The sequence below is a fragment of the Crocodylus siamensis genome, chromosome 4, assembly GCF_052110815.1.
Source record: "Crocodylus siamensis isolate JL-2025a chromosome 4, ASM5211081v1, whole genome shotgun sequence".
NCBI classification, from domain to species: Eukaryota; Metazoa; Chordata; order Crocodylia; family Crocodylidae; genus Crocodylus; species Crocodylus siamensis.
In genome coordinates this window covers 108,123,612-108,141,707 of record NC_143398.1, presented here as the reverse complement: position 1 = coordinate 108,141,707, position 18,096 = coordinate 108,123,612, and the positions used below count along the sequence as shown (strand labels likewise).

At 44.3% G+C, this 18,096-nt stretch overlaps 1 protein-coding gene across 1 annotated transcript in view; it reads left to right on the top strand.

Annotated features, from left to right (window-relative positions):
• The first annotated feature begins 1,494 nt into the window (after positions 1-1,494).
• Positions 1,495-18,096, top strand: part of CHRM2 (cholinergic receptor muscarinic 2) — a 146,856-nt gene continuing 130,254 nt past the window's right edge. The window contains exon 1 of the mRNA XM_090043318.1: positions 1,495-1,637. The gene's annotated coding sequence lies outside the window, so the exon portion shown is untranslated. The remainder of the gene's footprint in view (positions 1,638-18,096) is intronic.

The window sequence follows — 18,096 nt, the reverse complement described above, 5'->3', positions numbered from 1 at the left end:
GACATTGTGCTCTAAGAGCACTGGGTCCTTCTAACTCCGGGATAGCTATTTGTAATAAAATACTGGGATGACTGGTGAGATGCTCAGGATGCCGGGCACATAACACCAAGCCATAAACTGATGTCACCTTCATAAACACACACTCTATCTCTCCTGGTAGGCATGTTGCTTTGGCTCGGAGATCAGATTAGCTCTCTTCTCCTACCTCCAATATTTCATTCCCCCAGAAGGGAGAAGCCATCACCCCATAACACAAATCCATACAAAATCAACTGCAAGCAAATATAAAGCAAGGTGTTCATACTGAGATTTTTTGCACCGAGCTGACAAGTTCCCTAAAGCAAAATAAACACTTCTCAGCCTAATGACTATTAATTAAAAGGGAATAGTTTACACCCAGGGAGAATTAACTGTTGTTCGAAAAAATGTATCTCTTTCCCCCAATGCGTTTGTCATTTTGCCAAGGAAGCAACATCCCATGAATATTTCAGCACAATAATCTGTTTAAAAACTAAACTGGATTTAGCGTAATAACATCTTTCCCTCATTGCACAGAGACTCAGATGACTGCAATAATCTAAAAGCAAGATCTCCTTTCCCCATACATAGCTAGAGACTTCCAGCTATCCTGGAATGGCAACCAAAAAAAAAAAAAAAAAGTAACCAGAAAGAAAGAGAAGAAGGTTGTAGGGGGAAAGGGGGGGGGGAAAGGTAATTGAAAAAAAAATCGGTTCTGATGTGCAAATGGTAGATAAAGACTTCTGATGAGAGGGAGAAAGAGAGAGGGAGAGGGAGATAACAAGAAGCAGTAATTTCTATTCAGCGGAGCCACCAAATCAGAAAGCAGTGCGGCTCTTATTGGAGGAGCGCCTTCAACAGCAACTAATCCTGTCATATTGAGAGAAAATTGTAAATGTGCTCTGCAGAAATTGCCTGCCCATTGCAGCTCATCGAAGGCACTCGCACACACACGCACGCCCAGAGCCAGGATCCCAACTCCCAGCCTAACAAGGACAGCTACCAGGGCAGGTCACCTAGGCTCCCCCGGCCCCAGCCACCACCCCCCGCCCTAGGGAGGTGGCCGCTTGGCCTCATTCCTTCCGCGGTGGGGAGAAGAAAGAGTTGCTGCCAGCCCACGTAGGAGCCCCAGCCGCTGCTATTTTTAAGTCCTCCCGGCTTGTCTAAACCGTGAAGCCAGGTTTGATAGCACTGTTGCTCTACATTTTTTTTTTTCCTGCCTGCAAGCAGTTCAACTTGCCTGAGCTGGAGCAGAGACTCCCAAGTGCCAGAAGCCAGGGTGCGGGGTGTGTGCGTGTGTGTGCGTGTGTGTGACAAACTCGGTCAGCCCGGACAAGACCACCTCTTGCTTAAAGCTTTCAAACTGTTATTCTCCCCGCCCCCGCCCCCCCCCCCCCCCCCGTCACCTCCCCAGTATCAGAGCACCAAGTAATCTGTCTCCCCCCACCCCTCCTGCTGGAAGATATGGGAGAGAAAGATAAAGGGGCTGCATCTGGGCTCTGACTGCTCAGCCTGCATGCCTCTCTGCTTCCAGACCTGGGTGGACTTCATCATCGCCTTCCCCCGACAAGATCACCTTCAGCGGAATGAGATGCAACTTCTTGCAACTGGATTTACAGGTAGGATGCCTTGCTTCTGGCACTTTTTTTTTCCATCCCTCCCTTTTTCCTTTCTATGTTTTTCTTCCCCCACCCCCCTTCTCCTTTGGGTTTTGTTTCTCTGATGGGGCCGACTTGGAAATTCAGCTGCTGCTGGCAAGAGGCAACCCCCCCAAACTTTGAGTCCGGAGTCGTGTCCTTCCCCTAGGGGTTCAGAGAAATCCGCCGTGGCAAAAGGAAACTTTTTTTGGTTAAAAGGGGCGAGCTCTTAAAGGAGGTGACAGCCAGTGTCTGAGCAGCAGCTGCCCCCAAAAGACCTGCCTGCCTGGGCTGCATGATGATGAGAGTAATAATCCGCCAATCTAGGCTAAAATGCCGGAGAGCGGGGTAAAGGAGCCGCAGTAACCTGAATCCCTCGCAGTTTTCAACCACTAGCCACGGGCCTGTATGGAAGTGCTGCATTCCCGCACGGTGACATGCCCCGAGCCATTTTCCCCTTCTGTCTAGAGAGGTGACATGTTTATTCGCGACTTCTGCGAAAGGTTTCCTGGACCTTCCTGGTCCTGCCTGCCTCTTCTTCGCCCACGGACCTGGCTTCAATAAAGAGGGGGTGCAGTGTTTGCCATGGTGCTTTGGGGAAAGGGGGGAATATTTGCGGGGCATTAAGGGAGAAGGGGGAGGCTGGTAGGTGGAGAGAAGCAGGGGTGCGTGCACCTCTGGGGGGAAGGGGCGATCCTGACCTCGCATGGGGGGCGAGGGCAGTCCACACTGTTGTAGTCAAGCCTGAGACGATCTGCAAATTCTCTAGGGCTTGCAGTCAAGCCCTAGAGACCGGCCTCTCCTGCATGTCCTCTGAGGGGGTGTGAGAGAGAGATCCTGCCAGCGCGCGCGTGTGTCTGCAGCATGCCTGGAATAAATCAAGTGCAAGAAAAGGACCCATGTCATGGAAGTGCAATAAATGCACCCATGCCATTCAAGAAGACACGAGCTGGGCACGGGGAAGGAGAGGCCAGGGGCTCCCCCAGCCAGCTGCACGCCGCCCTCTCTGCGCCCGAGCTGCCGGGGGCACGGCCGGCTCTGCCCGCTGCCCCGCGGGGCCGAGGGGCAGAGCCGGCGGCGCGCACCGGCTGGTCTCCGGGCTGCCCGGAGCGCATCGATGCTGCCTCTGAAACTTTCCCGTCCTGCCGTGAAAGGGAAGGGAGGCAGGTCCGAGCTGCCAAGTCGTGGGGCAGGCGGGAGATGTCCTGTGCTCCCACCCAACGTTGTGTGCTGGGGTTAGTCCAGACCCTCCGCGAGGTCCACGGGGATCAAAGGGGCTGGGGGGCTTCAGTTCTGCGGATGAGCAGCCCCAGGGTCTCTGCCCTGCCTTGGCTCTAACCCTGGGGGGGGGGAAGGGGGAAAGGGGGGCGGGGAAGAAGCAGGGCTGGGTGACCATCCATCATGCACCAGAGGGCAAGAAAATGCCAGAAAAACCACCCATACCTCACCTCGCCTGCAGTCAAACAGCCGGATTGCTGTAGCCAGTGCTGCTACATCTGGGCTTGACCTCCTTGCATGCCTGTCCTGGCACACAGCAATTACACTGCGGGTCGGGAGGGCATGCCAAGCTCTGGTGATGGGTCAAGGCTGCTAGCCCCTCAACAGGGTTCAATGCCTCTGCTCCAAATAGCTATGCCATGCTAGTGGCTACACAGGGTCAGACATGCCCCTCACCAGAGAGTGAGGCTCCACACCTGGAAAAGCCCACTTTGAGATGGCAGTGCTGGGTCCTACCTGCTTGTCTCCCCCTCCCACACATTCATGTGCCACCTCCCCCTGGTCCCATGCAAGCACCTGCTGTGGAGACCCCTCAGTTTCTCCTCCTCTGCCATTCAAGATCTCACCTCCACCCACCCCCCAGTTCCATCCTAACCCCCCAGTTGTGCAAAGGCTGCAACTGTCCTCAGAGGAGGACTCCCTGCCACATGGCCGCAGCTCTAGTCATGCTTGTGCCTGGGCACAATTCCTGCCAAGTGACTTCCATGGAAGAAAACAACCAAGCTTGGGGTGGCTGGAAATGGGATGGGATAGCTTTGATAACTAGCCCCTGCTCTGTACTGAAGAGCCCGCCTTGGAAGGCTTAAAGCGCCAGGATCAGATCAGACACAGGCTGTAGAGCAGACGCACTCGTTTCAATCCCAATCAAGCAGTGTTCCACTCAAATTAAATTGCTCCCTGGTCTTTGCCCAACCTGGGAGCTTATGGCACTGGGTTCAATGAGCTTTACAAGAGGATTCCTTTGTGGGGGAGGCACATTTTCCAGGTCTATTTTGTTCCATTCCTCTCATACTAGATCAAAAACAAAGTCTCTCTTGCTTTCCTCCCCTCTCCTCTTTGCTGACTGGGGAAATAACACTTATATCAGCCCGGGGTTTAGCAAGCAGCTCTCCTGGAAGTGGGGAGGGCCGCTTTCCCTGTTTGCAACCCTTCACCCAGAAGGCTGAGGAGCAGGCACCATCCTGCCCTGCCACAGAAGGGTTGTGTCCATGTCAGATCAGAAGTTTCCATGTCAGATCAGACCACATGAGCTTCTCTGGGCAGGAGAGCTGGCATGAAATGGTGAGATGATGGCAAGCCTAAGCCATGCAGGTCTGATCCAGCACTCACTGGAGCCCCTGGCAGTTCTGGCTGCAATCGGTGGCTTTTGGATAGGACCCCCAAAGAGAGGGAGAAGCAAGGGCTGTCTAGGGTGGGTTTGCCCCTGACTTGCTGGGCTTGAGGTTCACCTGCCCCCAGAGATCACCTGGCAGAGATCTCTCTGAAGTACCCCTCACCCTGTGCCTCCTCCCTTGCTTATTTACAGTCCTGATTTCTTTTCACTTTGGCTCTGTTTCCCTCCTTCCCCCTTTCCCTCAATACTATGGGTTAACAGGCATGTTCTTCCTCTTCTGGGACCCTGCCAACATGCCTGGGGCTTAACACCCATGAATCCAGAAGAGCTGGGCCCTTTCCTTTCCTTCCACCCCTCAGCTCTGCTTGACAGCTACCTGGAGGCTCTGCATTGCAGTCATCAATTAGCTTGCTCCATTAACATTCAAGGCAGGGAGGGTTCAAGTTTAGGTTGCCCCCTTGCTGGTTGTGGGGGAGGAAAGGAGGGCAACCAATGCCTTTACCCTTTGCCTGCTTCCTTCTGTTCAGTGCCGGTCACATCAAACCCCTCATGCCAAGAAATGTTGCCCCTGTACAGGTGGTGAGAGACCTAAACCCAGAGTGGATGCAGAAGCACATGTCTGTTGGAGGGGCTTTCAGGGGAGAGCAGTTCTACCTAAGGGGAGATAACCCATGTCCTCCTCTGAGTCAACATCTGAGAACTGCAGGCAAATTTGCCCCCTTTTCCTTCTTCCCCCACCCTCAGCTCCTCTTTTCTTCTGTTTTTCACAAGGCTGGGGCAGCCTGTGGACCTCTTTACTTCTGGAGGTGCCTGAGTCACTCCATCCTGGTTATCTTTGCTGTTCAGATCCTCTTTAAAGGGGACTGAAATGAATCCTCTAATGCTACTGATAAACTCCAGGCCACCCACCCACCCAATTCCCTCTTCATTAATATTATGACCTACATATATAATACATTTTTGGTGCTGTTTCCATAGCAATCCAGCACAGGAAACACAGAAAGATGGGTCATAATAAAACAGATTCCTCCCTCCCCCCACCCTCACCCCCCATGAAAGCAAGTCCTCTTTGAAGGTGAGTTCAGTTCAGGTGACAGGAGGTATCCAGGGGGAGAGATTTGTGCTTTGCTGCAGATGCCACAGAACAGTGCCCTCTTGTGTTGGGAAAAAAAAGGAAGGATATCCCTGGGCAATGGGGAAGAGGCTGCGGTGCAACATTTGAAGGGGAAGGAAGAAGGTATGTAGAATGAGGGTGGGTTGACTTCACCCAGTATCTTTCCACCCAGTTGCTTCTTTGCTCTTCAATCTATACTCATTTTAGAAGAAAATCCTGCAAAGGCCTGGTGGGATTCAGCTGATTCCACTTCAGAGACCTGAAGGTTAATGAAGCTAGTCTTAAACTGCATCTAAAATGGCAGAGCAGCAGGTACCAGGTAGATGGAGCTGTGGAGTCCAGACACATTTTTTATTGACTAATTCTTTCTGGCTCCATTTTTGGCTTTCCAAGTCTCATACCTTCCATCTCTGGCTCAGAGGTGCTGAGGCACAAACTAGTACTGACTGAATACTTCTGACAATGCTGGATCAATCATATGGACTTTAAATGAAGCCTTTGTAGACCTGCATTAGTAGGTAACAAACATCAGGTTAAGAGAAGTGTTAAGGACTTAGATATAGCCCAATGAATCGCAAATGCTAAAATCAGATGGTAGCCTTTCCAAGCTATATAGAAAATCTAGCCAAATGCACTGTGTCCCTGGGCCCAAGGTTGCAAATTTTCTCTTCCCTCCCTTCCTTTGCACCTGTGGAGAAAATTGTACCTCAGCAGCCATTAAAACCATCCACTGCAAGGGATCTGAACTGGCAAAGGCAGCTCACGGTTCTATCTAAGCTCCCATACCTTTCCATTGACTGGGGCTGCCCAGGGATGTAATACTGGCTATTCGGACTCAACACGCTTGGAGGCAGAGCAGGTAGTTCTGGGTACCCAGCAGAACACGGTTTGTTAAGTGGCCTTTGTCGCTGTAGTCTTGCTTGTCAGCCTGGATCCACTGACACAAGTGTGTCAAATCAAGAGAGGAATCAGGGTCAGAATCAGATTTAAAAGTTATTTTCCCAGGGACTCTTCTATTTATTGCCCTTGCTTAGTTATAAACCCAAGCAACAGAAAGGCCTTTGACACTGTCTCCCACCCCATTCTCATTAAAAAGCTAGGTGACTGTGGCATTGATGCCTACACAGTCAGATGGATTGCAAATTGGATGAAGGGTTGTACTCAGAGAGTGGAGGTGGACAGGTTATTTTCAGCCTGGAGGGAAGTGGGTAGTGGGGTCCCCCAGGGCTCGGTCCTTGGGCCCACACTGTTCAATTTCTTTATTAGCAACTTGGACGATGGGGTGAAGAGCAGCCTGTTTAAATTCACAGATGACACCAAAATTTGGGGTGAGGTGGGCATGCTAGAAGGGAAGGACAGATTACAGCAGGACATGGACAGGTTACAGGGGTGGGCAAATGAAAATAGGATGGGATTCAATACTGACAAGTGCAGGGTGCTGCACTTGGGCAGTAGGAACCAGAAGCATACCTATAGGCTGGGGAACTCCTTTTTCGAAAGCACGGTGGCAGAAAGAGATCTTGGAGTCATTATTGACTCCAGGATGAACATGGGCCAACAATACAAGGTCACGGTCAGTAGGGCTAACAGTACTTTGTCATGCATCCACAGATGCATCTCACGCAGGGCCAAGGAGGTGATCCTCCCCCTCTATGCGGGACTGGTCAGGCCGCAGCTGGAGTATTGCGTCCAGTTCTGTGTACCGCACTTCAGGAGAGATGTGGACAACATGGAGAGGGTCCAGAGGAGGGCCACCCGCATGATCTGGGGACAGCAGGCCAGACCCTATGAGGAGAAGCTAAGGGACCTGAACCTGTTCAATCCTCGCAAGGGAAGGCTGAGGGGGGACCTGGTGGCCATCCATAAACTTACTAGGGGGGACCAGAAGGGTTTGGGAGAGACCTTGTTCCCCCAAGCCCCTCACAGAGTAACAAGGAATAATGGCCATAAGTTGCTAGAGAATAGGTTTAGACTAGACATCCAAAGGCACTACTTCACAGTCAGGGCAGCTAGGATCTGAAACCAGCTTCCAAGGGAAGTGGTGCTGGCTCCTACCCTGGGGGTCTTTAAGAGGAGGCTAGATGTCTACCTGGCTGGGATCATTTGAGCCCAGTTTTCTCTCCTGCCCAGGGCAGAGGGTCAGACTAGAAGATCTACAAGGTCCCTTCCGACCTTGCATCTATGAATCTATGAACAGTTTGGGATGCAGGAGGTCACAGCTGCTTGAAGCAGACTGCATTTCTTTCACTGTTTTACCGTTGCAGAAATATGCCTACTGCTGCCTGTATCCCACACAGACAGTGCTGCATATCAGCTCTGGGTTCAAACAGAGATTTCTCCTTTCACCACTAACCACTGTCATTACCTCCATGGGTAACATGATTTGGAGTCCAGAGGGGATGGGTCAGGGTGAACTAAATTGCATCTTGTTTCTGTCAAACACTTTAGACAGCATGCTTGCTAATAAAAGTTATATACACAATGGGTTCTCAGTGATGCATGTGCAGCATATGTTCATTTTCAAGAATATGATACGGGTAAAATAAACCAGATCATTGTTCAGGGCCAGATGCTCAGCATGTCAATGGAACTATGGTGACGTACATCAGCTAAGAATCTTCCCTGTGTTTTTTATTCTGGCTGGATGCTGTTCTGAGTGTTGGCTACCTACCACTCTGGGTCAGATCCTGATCTTAATTACACTCCTAAAATTGAGAGATGACTCCATCAACTTCAATGAAATTACTCCTGATTTAAAGTAGTGTCATATTTAGCTCAGAATTTGCTATATATATTAACAATCTCCTGAAGAGTTTTAATTACAGTTTGCTGCGATTTTGACAACTGCTTACTGACCAGTTCTGGGTTGCCAGCTCTTGTGGTTTAATAATGTAAATTATTAGTGAATGGAGGGTCTTTGGCAGTGCAAACTATGGGAATTTCTGCTAGGGATCAAAGCACTGACCCTGAAGAGCAGCTGCAACTCCTAGCATCTTTCAGTATTTTCCCCTGCCTCTCTGAAAAGTAGTGGAAAAAATACAGGAGGATAAAGCTATTGCAGAGACAGGGGAGTAAATAATGTGACCTTATAAATATTTCCTGCCTTGAACAACTGTATATAATGATTTTTAGTATGTTGTTTCCTCCCCTCCCCTTCTCCCCCCCCCCCCCGGCAAAGGCTCCTTTTTCACAAAAATCTCAAACTAATTTCTTTAGGTCATATCCTCAGCTGGCATGAATACACGTTAACCCCCTTGACTACAGTGAAACGATGATGATTTGCTTCGTGAGGATCTGGCCCTACATTTGCTTTTAGATCTATTCCAGCCTGTGAGAAGAAAAAGTCAGCACAAATTGACCATGGAAGTAATAAAGCCCCTTTCAGTCAAAAGTCATATATTTCTCAGGTCTAAAATACTAATGAATGCACTTTTCAAGCAATGCAATAGGTTTTCTAAAGTCACTTTCTTCTAATCCACCTATCTAGTATTCAATCAGCTAGCTTCCATAGAAAAATAATGCAAAAAATCGGGGAGTCGGTGATCCGTTTGATCAGAACAACATAACTCTTAAAAACTGAAGTGGTCACGTACATGAAGTGATTCACAAATATCTCCATGAATAAATGCGGCAAGTTCATTTCACTTGTATCTGCAAGGTCATGGTACTCATTTTTTGTGAATAGTTGGAGGACCAATGATTTATTCATGAAAATATTCACACTTCTCAAAGTTTCATGAATTTTAGTATGAATAATTAACTGAAAACACATTATTTGCTATTCACTACTTATTATTCTCCTATTCAAATGGCACCAGTCATCCAGTTAGAGAACCTACGAACAGAGGAATTACAATGCTAGGTTTAACCTCTGTTTTTTTTAGTCCAGTATCCTGTCTCCAACAGTAGTCCATACCAGAAGCTTCACAGGAGTGCACAGAAAACTGCAGTAGCCAGTTGTGCAAGAGGCTTTATGCCTACTTTACACCCGTAGAACATGAAAGCTCGTATCTGTTTTAAGTAAAAGCAAAAACTTTTATCTGTTCTAACCTAACTGTAGATATTCTTATTCTCTATATAAGCAGCTAATAATGTTTTGACTTCCACTAAACTCTTGATCTCAGTGATGTCATATGACAGTGAGTTTAGCAATTACTTTTTTTAAAGAAAAAATATGTATCAATTTTATATTTGTTGCCTCTTAAAGTTTCTATTGTCTTATGAGAAAGGCCAAATAGGAGTACTCAATTTGCCTTGTATATGCCATTTATTATTTATTTATACCTACAATACCTCCTCTAATCCTCTTTTCTTAACAAAACAGTCCGAGTCTATTCATGTCCTCTTAACTCTTCTGTAGTTCCAATTACTTCTCTCTATTTATTCTACTTTTTTTTTCTAGTGACCAAGTGAATACGTTTTAGGTGATAAATTACAACATAATTTTACAATGACATCATACTTTCAGTAGTAATCTTCATTTACTTCTTTCTGTATCATATTATTATTAACTGCTCCTGCATATTTAACAGAGCTTTTAACACAACTGTATATAATGATGCCAAGGTATTTTCTCCTTAGTGATAACAGTTAAAATAGAACCAAGGAACGTGTCTGAATAGTTCACACTGTTCCTTCCATATGCATTGTCATACATCAGTAAACAGTGCATTTCATTTGCTATCACAGTACTCCTTTACCTACCTTGGTCAGTTCCCCCTGAAATACCTCAGCCTTCTCTAGTCTTCTTTAACAGCAATATTTGTCAACCTGCAAATGTGCCACCTTAATCTTCTTTGTCTTTTCCAGATTATTAATAGAGAAGCAATGTAGTTATAATACACAGCCATTCCCCCTCATCCTGAACCTTTTACTACATAAAAATTGATCATTCATTTGTAATATTTGCTTTCTCTCTCTCAGTTTCTAATTCACGACAATCCTTTACCTGTCACCCCTCAGCTATTTAGTTTCTGTAATAGATTCTTGAAAGGGACTTTGTCAAAGGCTTCTTGAAAGCTGAAATAAATTATACAAGCTAATTATGTGTTGTCTATTTTTGTCATTGATGTGTTCCAAGAATTATGTTGTATACAAGAACCATTACTTTTCTTTCTGAAACCGATGCCAATTTGTCCCCCTCAAATGGTGTAGGTGCATGTATTTTATCATTCTACTTTTGATTATCGTTTCAATCCATTTACTTGCAAGTGAAGGAAGTTTCCCTGACCTATGATTCCTAAGCTCACACCAGTGCCTTTCCTAAAGATATGCACAATGGTTGCTGCCTGCCAGTCCCTTCTATGAGGAATCTGCCCTCAGTGAGAGGTTGCATATTTTTGCTATCAACTCAACCACTTCATTTTTAAATGCCTGCCAAACTTGCAGATGTTTAACCATTCAGGCCTTCTGACATGTTGCTATTCTGTTTATCAATTTGCCAGCCGTTCCTCTTTCAACGCCTCAACATCTGATAGACACATGTCTGTTTTGTTTTGTTTTGCTTTGTTTTCCACCTGAAAAGAACAGGCAAGGCATAGACATCACAGCGACATCTCTTGAGTTGAAGATTGATGTGAATAAATTGTTCGGAGTCTCTGTAGAATCCTGCTCATCCTTACTTGCTCCCCTTACTCCCTGGCAGTCCGGCAGTCCCATTGTTGCTCTTTTCAGGCATTCCTGATTCTAACATACTTAAAAAAATTGGATTTTTTTCCCTCCACATCCCTGTGTATTTGATTTGCTCATCAAACACCTTCCAAATCTTCTTAATTTCCATCCAGTGTTTTTTCTTGTCATAATTTATATTGCTCATTTCTCACTGCACTAAGGATTCATTTTCATTTTCTGGAGGGTACTTGATACTCTTGAACCTTAACATTTAACCACACTGTATTTTTCTTTTGTTTTATCCCTATGTTTGCCTTTCTTTTTCCTTCTTTTTTAGGCAACACGTGCCTTCTTTGACTCAGAGACAGTGTGTAGGAAATATCTGCTGTACTGAATCTATGGGCTTTCATTTCCTTTTCCTTGACCCTTGCTCATTACATTTTTTTTCAATCCCCTTCTCTAATTGTAATGTTACAGGTGCTCTTGTTTGATATGACTTTTCTCCAGGTGTTAAACTTAATGATATTTGTTTCATTACTCGTTAGTAAGTCAATTATGTTACTTCTTCAAACAACTACTGAAGAGTGCTACTTAAGAGTAAGTTGAGAACTTCCTTTTTTTGTGCCCTAGGACTAGCCGTTCTAGGACAATGATTCTCAACCAGGTGCTGCAGCACCCTAGGGTGCCTTGAGATGCTTTCAAAGGTGCCTCAGGATGCCACACAATGTTAGCACTGTTAAATGTGCAACCATGATTCACATGATAAACCCAGAGGCCATGTCTGGACGTGCAAGGGGCAAATTGCCACAGTGTACGCCCCTGCACACGCTCTTCATTGCGGGACAAATTGTCCCACAATGAGCAAAATGCCCTTGACCAGCTGCTCTTAGCTCTATAGCCAGGTGCATGCATGCCAGTGCATGCTTTTCACACATGCATTGCCCACTTTTTGTGCTGTTTTTTTTTCCTTTCAATTTTTGCTACTGGGAAATCCAATTTTGGCCCTGTGCCGTAAATTTGCAGCTCAGCGCATGTTTTAACTTTTTCCATGTGCAGTTTACAGTACCACAAAGATGTTTGAGGTGCCACAAACTGCACCTGTCTGCACATCTGGATGCACCCAGAGATTTCAAGTAGTCATTCATAGTAATAAAAACATTCTGACCTGTTGTGGCCTTTCCGATTTCTCTCCAACAGAATTGCTCTGTTATTTGTCTGTAGTCAAAAAAATAAGTTAAAACTATGAGCTGGCATTTTCCAAAGGGTGCCTGGAGCCTAAAAAGAGGTGCCTTAAGTTTAAAAGTTTGAGAACCACTGATCTAAGAAATTACTTTCCTAAGTTTGATGTGATATTTGATCAGTCAATATGCAGGGAGTTGAATCACCCATTATTACTGTTCTATTAGAATTTGTTGCCTCATCGATCTCTCTCAATCCAATGTGTTCAATAGCTTTTTTCTGTACAAGAGTCTGTTATTACCATACCACACATATTTCCTTGACAAAGAATTGGGAGTGTTTTATTCAAGCAGTCCATTTTAATAATAATAAAAAAAGAGATGCTCTTGTGTTTAAATCACTGGATTGGAATTCAAGTAATCTCAGTTAAATTCTGACTATGGTAGAAGCTTCCTTCTGTGACCTAGGGCAAGCCATTTGGGGCCTTATCCAAAGCCCATCGAAGTCCATGTAAAGATTCTCATTGATTTTAGTGTGCTTTTGATCACGGGGCAATTTTTTCAGGTTCCTTAGGTTTAATTCCATACTTACCAAAACGGAATAGTAAGGCTTCTCTATCTTATATGGATGTTGTGAGGATAAGTTAATTGCAATTTGCCAGGTGTTCAAATACTTCAGTGATAGGTAGTGCATGAATATCTAAGTAGATAGAACATATTCAAAGGAACTACCACGCTTGCTGGGATTTTGGAGATCTCAGGCTTCAGTAAAAGATAATCAGGAGAGTTTCTGTTCCTCCGGAGATAAACTAGCAGCTTAAGATGATCAAAATACCAAATATGCAGAAAGATTACAAATTGAAAATGCAAACTTCTATCTCTTCAAGCTTGTGGTAAAAAATGAAAGAAGAAAAGGTTAACAAGGCAAGTTATGCACTGAAGACAGCAGATCTTACATTTTGATATGATTTGGGGGAAAGACAGCATTCATTTGCACATAGATTCCTGCACCAGTATTACTCTGAACTGGTGTAGTCATCTACATCAGTATCAGGTGGGTGTTAAATGGCCAAGTCAGACCAGCAGAGCTGTGTTCTTTCTCAGGTACGTGGCGGCACTCAGACAGCACAGAACTGTTGTATTCTGCCCAGAGGTGACTGGTGCTGAATTCCTCTCAGCACAAAGCTGGTGTAAAGCTTGCTGGCATTCTAACTTCCTCCTGCCCCAAACCCCTTTTCCAATGTAAGGAAGGGAAAGGAAATGTTGGGGCTTTTCAGGGAGTAAGTGGGAAGAGAATAAAGTGGGTGCGTGCCATACAGAGTTGCACTACTTCTGTGTCATTAGTATTACATAGCGTTTCTTGGGTCATGAAAGTTTCTTGGGAATATACATACATACACATACATATACATATATACACAGATACATAGATGGATATAATTGGGGTAAGTTAAAGTTGCACCTCACTTGCTCTAATTCATGCTAGGCCCAAGTGGCCAGAATGGCAGAACCACATCAAGTGATAATCCTACCTTTCCTCTATGTCAACTAGAGCTCCACTATACGGGGAATTCAGCCTGTAGTATTTGGTATCTCCTTTGCATGGGTGTGAATGATCATACAAAGTGGAAAGAAATAGTGATCCAGGCCCTTTGTTGGCAGTGCTATCACAGCAGCTGAGGGCAGAATGAGTGCATGAACAATTAATCCTCCAAAGGATTAAGAAACCCTCACTTCAAATCAAGGCAAGAGTTAGAAGAAAGGGACTGGTATGGGTGTGTGGGTGTGGGGGGGAGGAGTTTCCCTTGCTATTCCCCATTCTATGCAGTGCCTAAATTGAAGATTTTGATTTCCACAACTGTTACTGACATCTTTTGCCAGCACTAAATTCACTTTTATGTTTCTAACAGTGAATTCTCCGCCAGTGAAAGCTGTCAGAACATGAGTGACATGAAAGTGGAGGCCATCACCAAACTGCATTCTATATTTAACCTGACAAATGTCACACTTCCTTAGACAGTCAAAGGAAGCCCTCACAGTGAAGCTAGAAACGGGGTGGGAGGGGGTCTCACTTGCAATGTTTCTATCTTCTACCAAAGTGCTTAAGCCTTATTTACATAACATCTAACTATCACAATGGGGGAGAAGGAAGGTAACAGAAGTTACCCCTTTGCTTTTGACATCCATGATAACCGACACACTTGGTTGTCATTAGATAGAACATGTGAAGGGCTTGCTGTTAAATTCTCATTAAAATGAGTGTTTGATGTCTGTAAGTAATTTTTTCCAGCCTTATCCACTGGGAATAAACTTAGAGGACTTTACTGAAAGGTTTTGACTTCAGAAGCAGTTCCTTAAGAGGAACATCCTACCATTATTATTCATTTCATAACTGTGATTTAATGAATGGAAGAAAATAAAAATATTGAAGTAGAAGTAAGCAAGTAAAGGCAGATAAAGAAGCAAAGGAAGATTTCATTTATCCTGTTTGGTAGATGTGAGTGAATTTTTCACTCTAGGAAGAGTAAAATGATATGTTTTGAGTGATATGACACACAGAGATGTAAATTTCCTGGCCTCAAATGCCCCAAATAAGTAAATACTGTCACTCTTTGCCACCACAACTTTGACAAATAAAGTACCAAATCTGATATTTTTCTTTAGAAGTTATTATACATTAAGTTATTAGAGGTGGATAAGGAGCCTAAATATCATGACATCTTTTTTGCTTAAAATACTTGATTAACACTTTGAATATATGGGTCTGATTTGCAAATTTCCACTGAGACCATTGGCAAGGGGTATGATCACCCTGTGCCTCCACAGCCTATCAAGTGTGGATGACAACATTTTCTCTTCTTTCTTACTGATTTCCTGTTTTGCCTATTTAGATTGTAAACTCTTTGAAGCAGCAACTGCAGAACAGTGTTTACCCATCTTGGTTGGGGCATCTATAAATAGAGATAAACAACAAAGGAAGTCTGAAACATTTCTGTTTTTGTCCTACACAGAATTTACTTACAAATAAGGGGCCAGAAGCCTTGGTTACCAAAAATGATGACAATCTTTCCATTCACTTCAGGGGCTGCTGGTCCAGACACATTCTTCACCCCTCAGCAGCATATATAGAGAGTGGGTATGCATATTTGTGAGGGTGATGGTGTATTGCTCTGGCAGTGGTCATCAGTGGAATTTGCTTTGCTTTGGCAGCACATCAGGTACTTACTGTCACCTTTGGGTGGAAGGTCATCAAATAAACACAAGCTATTTTAAAAACCATTTAATTAACCCCTCAATCTCCAAAAAGATCCCCTTACAAAAAAATACAATGATTCTATATTTATGTGTAAAACCAAGTCACTAGAACAGGAGGCAAACCATTACACCTTTGCGGCATCTTGAAGATTCACTCTGTTGCTGTCCATTGCTCCAGTACATCAGTGTAATCTAGGCAAGTGGACCCCAGAATCCCTGTAGAGTCCCATAACACCTTCCCCCAAGGGTAGCATGGCCAGGGAAGGAAATATGTTCAGAGTCTTGCCTCCTTCTTATGTTTTTATTTTCCCTTCAGCATCCTTCTACCCATGGAGAAGCTAGAATGAGCAGTTCTTTCACCTTAAAAATGGAGGCAGCCTAAGGGCTGCTGTTGTAAGAGAGGTTTCCCCACCTATAAATATCTTTTCTTCTCATCTGCAGGGTATAATGATACCTTCTTTCTGCTGTTCATTAGTTGACAGACAGCACTTGGAATCACTCCAAATGATGTGGAGCAGGGCAATGTAGGGCTTGTGTGCCCCATTTGCTACATAAAATAGCGTCAGAATTTGGGCTATAGTGTTTTAATTACCCAATCTTAAATGTATAACATCTACAGCAGTGGTCTCCAAAGCGGGGTGCATGCAAGATGATCCATTGGTGTGCGGAAAGAAAATATTAGAACTTCTATTTTATATTTATATTTATATAAATATACACATATGGGGGGTGCGTGCTCAAAATTTTTTTACTGATAGGGGTGCACGATCAAAAAAGTTTGGAGACCACTGAACTACAGTATAGAAACCCAACTATAACATGGTGGGTGCTGCCTTTTGAAAATGATCCCTGCTTGTTGGTGCATTTTTTATTTCTAGCTGGGACACAAGCCATTAAATTGAATTTGTCTAAACTACCATATGCCAAGGTGAAGAACATGGCTGCTGTGATATTAGGAAAATCTCTGTGCCCATCTGAAATTGTTCTGTTCCCTGAATTCATTGCCATGGAACATTATCTGCAGAAAGGACCTGAACAGAAAACAGAAAGGCTGTTAAATCAATTGAAGTCAAGTTTTTCAAACAAATGTCCCTAAGTTAGACTTAGTGGTTCAATAGTTATGACATCAGTAAACAGCCTGGCTCTCTAAAAAGCTGAGTTTCCAGTAGTTTGTGCTGATTTAAAACGGAGACTTTGGGTGATCGGCTCTTCAGAAAATAAGGTCACTTAGGTACTGAATCTGGATTTAGAAGTCTAACTTTAGGCTAAAAATCTTGGCCAAAACCTTTAAAAGGTATAAAAATAATAAAATAAGATAAAATGGTAATGGTGACATGGGCCTTGGGTCATTCCAGGCTGGGTAAAGAGAGTGTGACATGCAAGCATTCTGCTCTGAGAGCATTTTACTCCCATTCTGCACAGGTGTAAATGACTACACAAGGTGGCAGGCCATGGAGAATCAAGCCCACTGTACATAAGTGTGCAGGGAAGATTTCTCAGGGTGTGATGCTGATTTTTTGTGGGTTTCAGGAACTGGTGGGAACTTTTTAGGTAAGTGATAAAATACTAGCACAGGCCACTGTTAGTTAAATTAGGAACACTGCATTCTGGCAAATGTCTGAATAATATTCTGCATGTTATTTTGAAAGAGTGTGATGGGGGAAGGACAGAAGCTAGTATGCTTCAATATATCGTTTTTAAGGTTTTGTTAGATGGTGGCTCATTGTACATCTCTGAATAATTTGCCAAATTTGGACCTGATTTCTATAGTTTGAGCATTCCTCAAAGCATAGCAATATTTATATCTGGGATCTAGATGGGGAACAACTTTTATTTCAGAGGTCCAAGTGAAATATCAGTTCCTCTACCACTTGTTGAATAGAGAAGACCCAAATTCAGTGTTGCCTCACCACAGATAAGGGCCTTTCAAGTACCTAACATAGGGCAGCATCAGAACACTGCATTCCCTTCAGTTTAGGGTGCTAGTATTGTGCTTAATGGTTGCAGGAAGACTACAGAACACTGAATCCCGGTCTGGGCAGGTAAAAAGTTCCAATTTAATTATACGTAGGTAGGTGGAATGAGGCCTTCTTCAAAGGCTGACAGGATCTCAGTGCTGGCTTGTTGCCTCCCAAATAGTTAGAGTTTTTAATATATGATGACAGACAGAATAAGGAAGAAATCCCAAGAGCAGACTCCCAGCTTTTTATTTCATAGCTGGAGCTCAGTGCCAGCATCTTATTTATTTATGTCTTATTGCTTTACTAGCCCAAATAAGAGAAATTAAAATATGGAAGACAGACTGAATGGAATATTTACAGCTGAGTAGAAGAACAGGAAAGAGATAATGAGCAAATAAGGAGGAATCAATTAATTATTTGGAAAGTCCACTATGGTCTGTTCTGTGGGGATCACACTGCTTTATTTATTTTTGTTGTACTCATTAGCTCTCCATTTCTTCAGCCCATTGTGCTCTTCCATGAAGTTCAGTCTCTGCACAGCAGCATTAAGAAATTATTACCCTTTACTGTGTAACAATTAGTTATTTCACAGGCTGTGTGGACTTGTTCTGTACTTGTCATCACAACTCCCTGCTGTATGTTGTTTAACTTTCTGTTCCTGTTTGTAGAGCTCAGCCCCACCAGAAGCTAACGTGTGTGTGCATCCATGCGT